Genomic DNA, 8,419 nt, shown 5'->3' with positions numbered 1-8,419 from the left:
AAAAACGAATATTGATTCAATAGATGTAAAGAAACACACCTTTTCTTTACGCTCTGACTCTAGACCCTTCAATTTTGTCAATTTTCAATTCAACAGCAATATTTGACATAACTGACTTAATAACTTGTTAATGAAAATCACTGTGATGAGCAGTAAAAAGAAGAGAAGTTTATTTAGAGTATGCAGATTTTTATAAATAAATAAATAAAGAAGTTCATTGCATGTCAAGTAATTATAATTTGGAAGTATCTCAGTCTCCTGCCAAACATGTAACCTCTGCCTTTTTTGTTCCTTCAACATAAAGTTAATAACTAACATTTCTTTTTGGCATCGCAATACTTGTTGGATGCTCTTTTACCCTACCCACTCGTAATTGAAGTAAAAGTACAGACAACCAAGTGCCAATCTGATTTTGAGATGGATGCGGTTAAAATTAGTAAAAATATATAATGCAGTGTTTCCCCTACTATTGTCTTGCGCTGCGCCCCACCAACGGAGCCCCGCGTCCCCCCTGAAATTAAAGGTGTTTCATTAAATTTTTTCCCCCAATTTTTTTGTATATATATATACAGTGGGGCAAAAAAGTATTTAGTCAGCCACCAATTGTGCAAGTTCTCCCACTTAAAAAGATGAGAGAGGCCTATAATTTTCATCCTAGGTATACCTGAACTATGAGAGACAAAATGAGAAAAAAAAAATCCAGAAAATCACATTGTCTGATTTTTAAAGACTTTATTTGCAAATTATGGTGGAAAATAAGTATTTGGTCACCTACAAACAAACAAGATTTCTGGCTCTCACAGACCTGTAACTTCTTCTTTCAGAGCCTCCTCTGTCCTCCACTTGTTATCTGTATTAATGGCACCTGTTTAAACTTGGCTACCATCAGTAACACACTATGCCGCCAGGGACTCAAATCCTTCAGTGCCAGACGTGTCCCCCTGCTTAAGCCAGTACATGTCCAGGCCCGTCTGAAGTTTGCTAGAGAGCATTTAGATGATCCAGAAGAGGATTGGGAGAATGTCATATGGTCAGATGAAACCAAAATAGAACTTTTTGGTAACAACTCAACTAGACGTGTTTGGAGGAGAAAGAATGCTGAGTTGCATCCAAAGAACACCATACCTACTGTGAAACATGGGGGTGGAAACATCATGCTTTGGGGCTGTTTGTCTGCAAAGGGACCAGGACGACTGATCCGTGTAAAGGAAAGAATGAATGGGGCCATGTATCGTGAGATTTTGAGTGACAACTTCCTTCCATCAGCAAGGGCATTGAAGATGAAACGTGGCTGGGTCTTTCAGCATGACAATGATCCCAAACACACCGCCCGGGCAACGAAGGAGTGGCTTCGTAAGAAGCATTTCAAGGTCCTGGAGTGGCCTAGCCAGTCTCCAGATCTCAACCCCATAGAAAATCTTTGGAGGGAGTTGAAAGTCCGTGTTGCCCAGCGACAGCCCCTGCTCTAGAGGAGATCTGCATGGAGGAATGGGCCAAAATAGCAGCAACAGTGTGTGAAAACCTTGTGAAGACTTACAGAAAACGTTTGACCTCTGACATTGCCAACAAAGGGTATATAACAAAGTATTGAGATGAACTTTTGTTATTGACCAAATACTTATTTTCCACCATAATTTGCAAATAAATTCTTTAAAAATCAGACAATGTGATTTTCGTGATTTTTTTTCTTCTCTCATTTTGTCTCATAGTTGAGGTATACCTAGGATGAAAATTACAGTCCTCTCATCTTTTTAAGTGGGAGAACTTGCACAATTGGTCGCTGAATAAATACTTTTTTGCCCCACTGTATATATATATATATATGCTAAATAAATAAAGACATCTACTGTTTTATAGACAGTCACAGGCGTATTTGATCCTAAGTAAAACAATACAAATACAATGCAAGCTTCCAGTTCTTGGCATCTGTATGACAATAATAAATGTCTATCCTATTTTGTGCACTTTACACTTAACTATTTGTACACAGCGTGTTTCATGACAGCTGCAAACAGTGTTGCACATGGTCAGGAATCGCAGCTGGTTACTTCAGGACCGATGCAAACTCACTGCTGGAGGGTTTAATAACTCCCATTCCCAACTTGTTGGTTTGGTTCTTAATATGGCAACTCTTCCATGTGAACGTGTCGTGCAAACAGAGTTGAATTCAGCAGGGAGATTGTGTAGGGATTGGATTTAAGTTTCTGTCTGCGTTCCCACCAGTGTATTGCCATTGAAATTTCTCCAATATCACTTAAATCAATAATGGATCAAGAAAAGGTTTGACAATTTATGTTCTGTTAACTAATAGATTCAACAGCAAATCGTTTTAACTCTAAATAATACATAATTGACTGGGAAATCAATCATATTTTTTGGACAATTTGTCCCAGACTATTGGTTCAAATAACTTGTAAATAATAGATGATTGAACCTTTTTAGCAGTTGTTCTCTCTCTCCAGGCTTCATTCAGCTTGCTCTCTGAGACACACACCCGAAACAACAAACTCTCCATCTGCAGCCTCTTTCAGACATGCACTGTAACCAGGAAATACTCTGCCAGTTTTACATGCAAAGCCCCCAGAGTTAAAAAAAAAATCAAAGACTGACTCTAACTCTTCATCTACTTCGCTGATGAAGATAACATGCCAGCTTAACGACATGTTGTACAAAGCAATTGCTAACCTAGTACATTCAAAATAACTTCCTGCTTTGCCAATGTGGACGTTTTTAAATATCTTGGAAGCACTGCGACTTTAAGGGATCGGTCGATATGAAAATCATTTGATCTCATAATATTTGAGAACACATACCTTTTAATATATCGATATCGGCACTATTTTGTATGGTTGATCAGCATTGCTTTAAATACGTTTTTACACAATGAGAATTTTGATAAATAGCCATCAGTTATTTAGTATAATCGCTAAGTGGGTAAAAACAAGTAATAGAACATATAACAGGAAATGACATCGTCTTACTGTAATGGAACCTTTGAAATCAGGAAAAGATGGAAAAAATAAACAATATTACGATATCCATAATGACAGACGATACCTGGGCTGCGTCTCACTTCTCTTATTTTTCATTTCCTCGCGCCCGGTATCACCGGAAGTTGATTTGTCTGCGCCATGTTGAGTACTGTCCCAGTGGCCTTATTTTTGCCGGAGGATCGAGGAGCGATAATCGAGGAACTACCAGACCATCTTCCGATGAAATCCTCTGGCACTCGCTCCGCCCCCTTACTGTGTATCGCTCACTGATTGGACGATGCAGCGCATGCACTGATCTGTTTCTTCTTGACAAGAGAGCCATTTTCCAGCGGAGTGAAGAAAATACATGAAACTCACGAGTCACTCCTCAGTTTATACTGTGTTTTGTTTCAATTAATGTATCATTTAGATACAAATATGTGATATATCTGAACAACAAAGTGGTAAAAAATCATTTTATTCATTTATTGGAAACATTTTCATGGTCGCTTTTTTCGTTTATACATTTTAAGAATGGCTTTTATCTTTTTTGAGAATGAGTTCTTATTTGATTTGATTTACTTGGGTCTACAACAGATGATACAAATGTTTGTGTCGGTAAATGTGTGGCGGGGGTGTTTGTGAAAATAACGGGGACAGAGCTGGCTGCTGTCAGACGAACAGCCGTGCGGCATCATCACAAACGGACGTCACTTCACGTGACGCTCCGGAGGAAATGACGTCCCTTTGCTCTTAAAACTAATTTCCCTGCTTCTCGTGGTTTCCTTGCGTCTCTCCATGCTTCCCCGGTGGGAGGGACTAGTCGCAGGGAAAAGACGCAAGTGAGGGACGCAATGATTCCATTTAACAGAAGTGAGACGCAGCCCTGGTCTCATATCACAATGTAGATAAATATCAATATATGTTTTCTGGCCTTTTTTAATAAAAAAAAAACTTGAATTACAATGTTTAAGAGGCAAACAAACAAAAAACAACAGTAATAACCTGCACAAAATGTTATTTTGACAGTCAACATAGTTTTGACCCAAAATAAATTAAATATAAATGGCTATTTGGCATCCCATGAGCCGTCCGAATGTACCAAATGTACTGCAGTGTTTCCCCCTAGGATGGAGTTATAGCAGCGGTGCTAAGGCACGTGGGCCTAGCATAATGTGAGCGCGGAGCGCGTGGAATTTTTTAGTGTGCACGCGTGCGAAGTGCACCCCGCTAATTTGTTTCTATGTGTCAGCACAAGAAAGGCTCTTGAGGCCTAGTACCAGGGCCTGTTCTAGACAATTTGCTGCCCTAGGTGAGATTTTAGGCGACATTTTATTTGTAAAGAATAAATGAAAAATCTCGACCAAATACAAATACACTGCAAAAACAGAAACGTATTGACATAGGTAATAGACGTCAAAATGGCTTCAAATGTATTCAGTATTGTATGAACATGTTTGAATAGATTTTTTGTTGTTGAACATTTTACAGTAAAATGCTTCAATCTGGTGCACTTTGAGCACACAATTACTAGAGACCTGATCTAGGGGATACAACTCTAAAATGCCCATATGAAAAAGATCGGTTTACATTTTAATAATCAAATAAGTATGTGAACATAACCAATAACCTACCATAGCCAATAACAAATAAATGTAGCTTATTTTATTTTTGTTGTTCATTCATATCTTATTTTACCTAGTTAACCTAGCGCCCACTGTACAGGGCAAATTAAACGTGTATCCGCAGTGAAAAGGGCGTTACATTTACTTAATTATGAATGTTGTTACATCAAGGCCGAACATTTGGATGAGCGCCAACAGTCAAAAATGTTTTTTCCCTCCCAGAGCTAACAGCGCAGCGCCCCCCAGATCTGGCGACCGCCTGTTAGCTATGCCAGTAACACAAATACTACAAATCTACATAAAAAACAATCAAAAATGAAAAAGGGTCGCCACTTATAATTATTTTAAGAAAAAGTAAGAAAAAAATCTTTTTTTTTCTTTTTCTTTTTGGGTACCTGGCTGGCGCCCCCTAGCAGCGGCGCTCATATTTCAGCAGCGGCGCTGCGCCGCCACTATTTGTATATAGGGGAAACACTGTACTGTATCAGCCGTTTTCCAATATTAAAGGATGTGGATCGGCCCTTATTTAGTTTGAAAATTCAACATCGACCTGTTGAACAGAGGCATATGTGTGAACTCCAAAAATACATTGTTCAAACAGATGGAGGAACCCAGCAGCGTGACCGGTTCCATGTGTGAAAGGCGTTTTTATAGTTCTATCTCTCTTTCTCTAGTCTAACAAGTCTCTCTTTTCTCTGCTCGACAACAGTTCTAATAAAACAGGTTTATCGTAATAGTCATTACTCGCTTCATTCAGTGTCACAGATCCATTCATAAAATAAATATGCAGAACATTTCACGCCTCAGTTCCAGTCCTCTGGTGTGACTAATCTTTTGATATCCGGCTTTACAAAGCAGCCTTCTCATACTTTAACTGTCAGTAATTATTAACGCAACTTTCATGGCTTCTTCTTTGTTTAGCCTTTGACCTTCCACTTGACTTACTTTGACTTCTAAATCTGTCAAGGGTTCAATTATATTGACATTTACACTACATGACTTCTTCCAGTATTCCTATATTATAATGTTAGCATGTAAACAAATATATAGGCCTACAGTTTGTATCCACACACGTTGCCGTTTTGATCTTCCCTTACATCATATGCCTTTCTTGTGATTTAAAGACAGCGACACATATTGTTTTATTTAGCATGGACACATCGCGTGTAAAGGCAGACTTGTATCAACCTAAATGCAGGTTTTTGGGAAACATGTTCACATTGTTGCATTTTTTTCCATAAATCCCAAAACATAACAATTGCACACAATATATGTAGTTATAAAACATGACATACTAAAAACAAACTTACATTTCACACCAGTTGATTTGTTATCAAAATTCAGTTTCAGATGTACTTTTTATGCGCCTCTGGTTCATATTTCAATGTGTAGATGAAGCAGGGATATAAACCATTCTAGCTGTGCTCCGATCATTTGCGTCACAAATTAAGATGAAAGTTGCTTATATACATTCTTTCTTGCATTTATTTCTCTACTTTCAGAGCAGAAAATCTGCCCTGACTGGCCCAAGATTGTCAGTTTGATGGAGATTTGGTATGACTTTTACTTAAGTGTTTTACATAAGAAAGTCATTTTATCTCTACATGTTGAGAGCTTCTCTAACCTGTTTGGACCTCCTAGCAGGTGGATCATTATATATAAGCATAAATCTGCACACGTCCTTCGTAGACGATAAAATAGTGTAGAACCTAAGTTTTTCTCAAAGATTCAAAAGGATACAAGGATGAATCCGTCTGAGCAAAATACATTATCTGCCAGCAGACAATTGCTATATGCTTATTAATCTGTGTGTATATGTTTGTGTTTGTGCCATACAACCACACTGGTTTCATGTGTCGACCTGCTGACTGGTGAAGTGGTTGTTGTTGCATGATGGTTTGCACTGCTTTTTGGAAGCTTAGGGCAAATTAAAATCCTAACACGATTATATGGCATTCGTTGAGCTGACACAAATGAAGGAGGGGAGATAGAGAGTAAGGGAGGAGGACGGAGAAGGATAAAGGGATGCAGTGTGTTTCTGAGAGAAATGTTCTGTTAGTGGGTGGAAGTGCTGCAGGAATGTCAGTTGTGGTGGTAATCAGTCACAAGTGTAGATTTGTTTGAAGAGTGGTGCATTTGTGTGATTCTGTATAGATCGGGAAATAATATTGATTTTAGAGCTTTTTTGATAAAGAAAACTTTCAAAAGGTCCTCAATTTAATTTCCTTAATTTTCTTGTGTTGGCCTTGAGAGTGACAGCAAACACTTGAGTCCGTACTTCAGAGCCACTCATCATACCAGCAGACTTGAAATCAAGGCACACTGCATGCAGTGTCTGTTTAAAACATGCCTGCCTGCTGTGGTTATGTTGCTTGGACTTTGCAGAGAACCGCTCATAAAAACAACTTCACACTCAAAAAACTGTTTAATACAGACTGGTTGACAAACTAATGAAAAAACCCACCCAAATCTGGCTTCTATCACGGTCAAAAACATCGGTTAAATACACTTAGTGGATGTATTAATGTCATATTTGGCCTACTTTGACAGAACCACCATCATTATAAAGTACAGAATAGATTTAATTATTAGAGGTATTTTTCAGTGGTGCAGTCATGAAGTATTTATTCAAGCTGCATCGAAAGATGTCCCTCGACAAAAGATAAAAATGAAACAATTGTAATAGATTGTTATCCTTTTTATACTTACAGTGGGGCAAAAAAGTATTTAGTCAGCCACCAATTGTGCAAGTTCTCCCACTTAAAAAGATGAAAGGCCTGTAATTTTCATCCTAGGTATACCTCAACTATGAGAGACAAAATGAGAAAAAAAATCCAGAAAATCAAATTGTCTGATTTTTAAAGAATTTATTTGCAAATTATGGTGCAGACACCTGTCCACAACCTCAAACAGTCACACTCCAAACTCCACTATGGCCAAGACCAAAGAGCTGTCAAAGGACACCAGAAACAAAATTGTAGACCTGCACCAGGCTGGGAAGACTGAATCTGCAATAGCTAAGCAGCTTGGTGTGAAGAAATCAACTGTGGGAGCAATTATTAGAAAATGGAAGACATACAAGACCACTGATAATCTCCCTCGATCTGGGGCTCCACGCAAGATCTCACCCCGTGGGGTCAAAAATGATCACAAGAACGGTGAGCAAAAATCCCAGAACCACACGGGGGGACCTAGTCAACGACCTGCAGAGAGCTGGGACCAAAGTAACAAAGGCTACCATCAGTAACACACTACGCCGCCAGGGACTCAAATCCTGCAGTGCCAGATGTGTCCCCCTGCTTAAGCCAGTACATGTCCAGGCCCGTCTAAAGTTTGCTATAGAGCATTTAGATCAGGGATGGGCAACTTTGATGGTGGTGGGGGCCACATAATTGATGTACTGGCCACCAGGGGGCCGCAGATTCACTTGGAACACACACACACAAAAATTCCATGTGTTGTATGTAATTATTAAAAAATATACTAAGTCTGACATCTTCATTGACATTTTACAATCAAAGGGAACATACCCAAAAAATGGAAACATCCTCTAATAAGCTCAGTAAACAAATATCGGTTCACAGAAATGTTATTTCCTTTTTACAAGTTTTTGTATTGAATACAAACAGTGTTTATTAAACAGTGGAATAAAACGATTTTAAACTATTGGAAAGCACGGAAAATGTCTGTGTATTGAGATTAACCATTAAGATGACATAAACATGTCATGGTCATGAACACTAACCCAGATATTAGTTGTCTAACTTGAACCTAAAACACTTGTAGCCAGTCTCTGCATTCCCCTTATTCCACAATAAGGGG

The sequence above is a fragment of the Notothenia rossii genome (assembly GCF_949606895.1).
Source record: "Notothenia rossii genome assembly, chromosome: 5".
Lineage (NCBI taxonomy): Eukaryota > Metazoa > Chordata > Actinopteri > Perciformes > Nototheniidae > Notothenia > Notothenia rossii.
Note: the sequence above shows the minus strand (reverse complement) of the source record.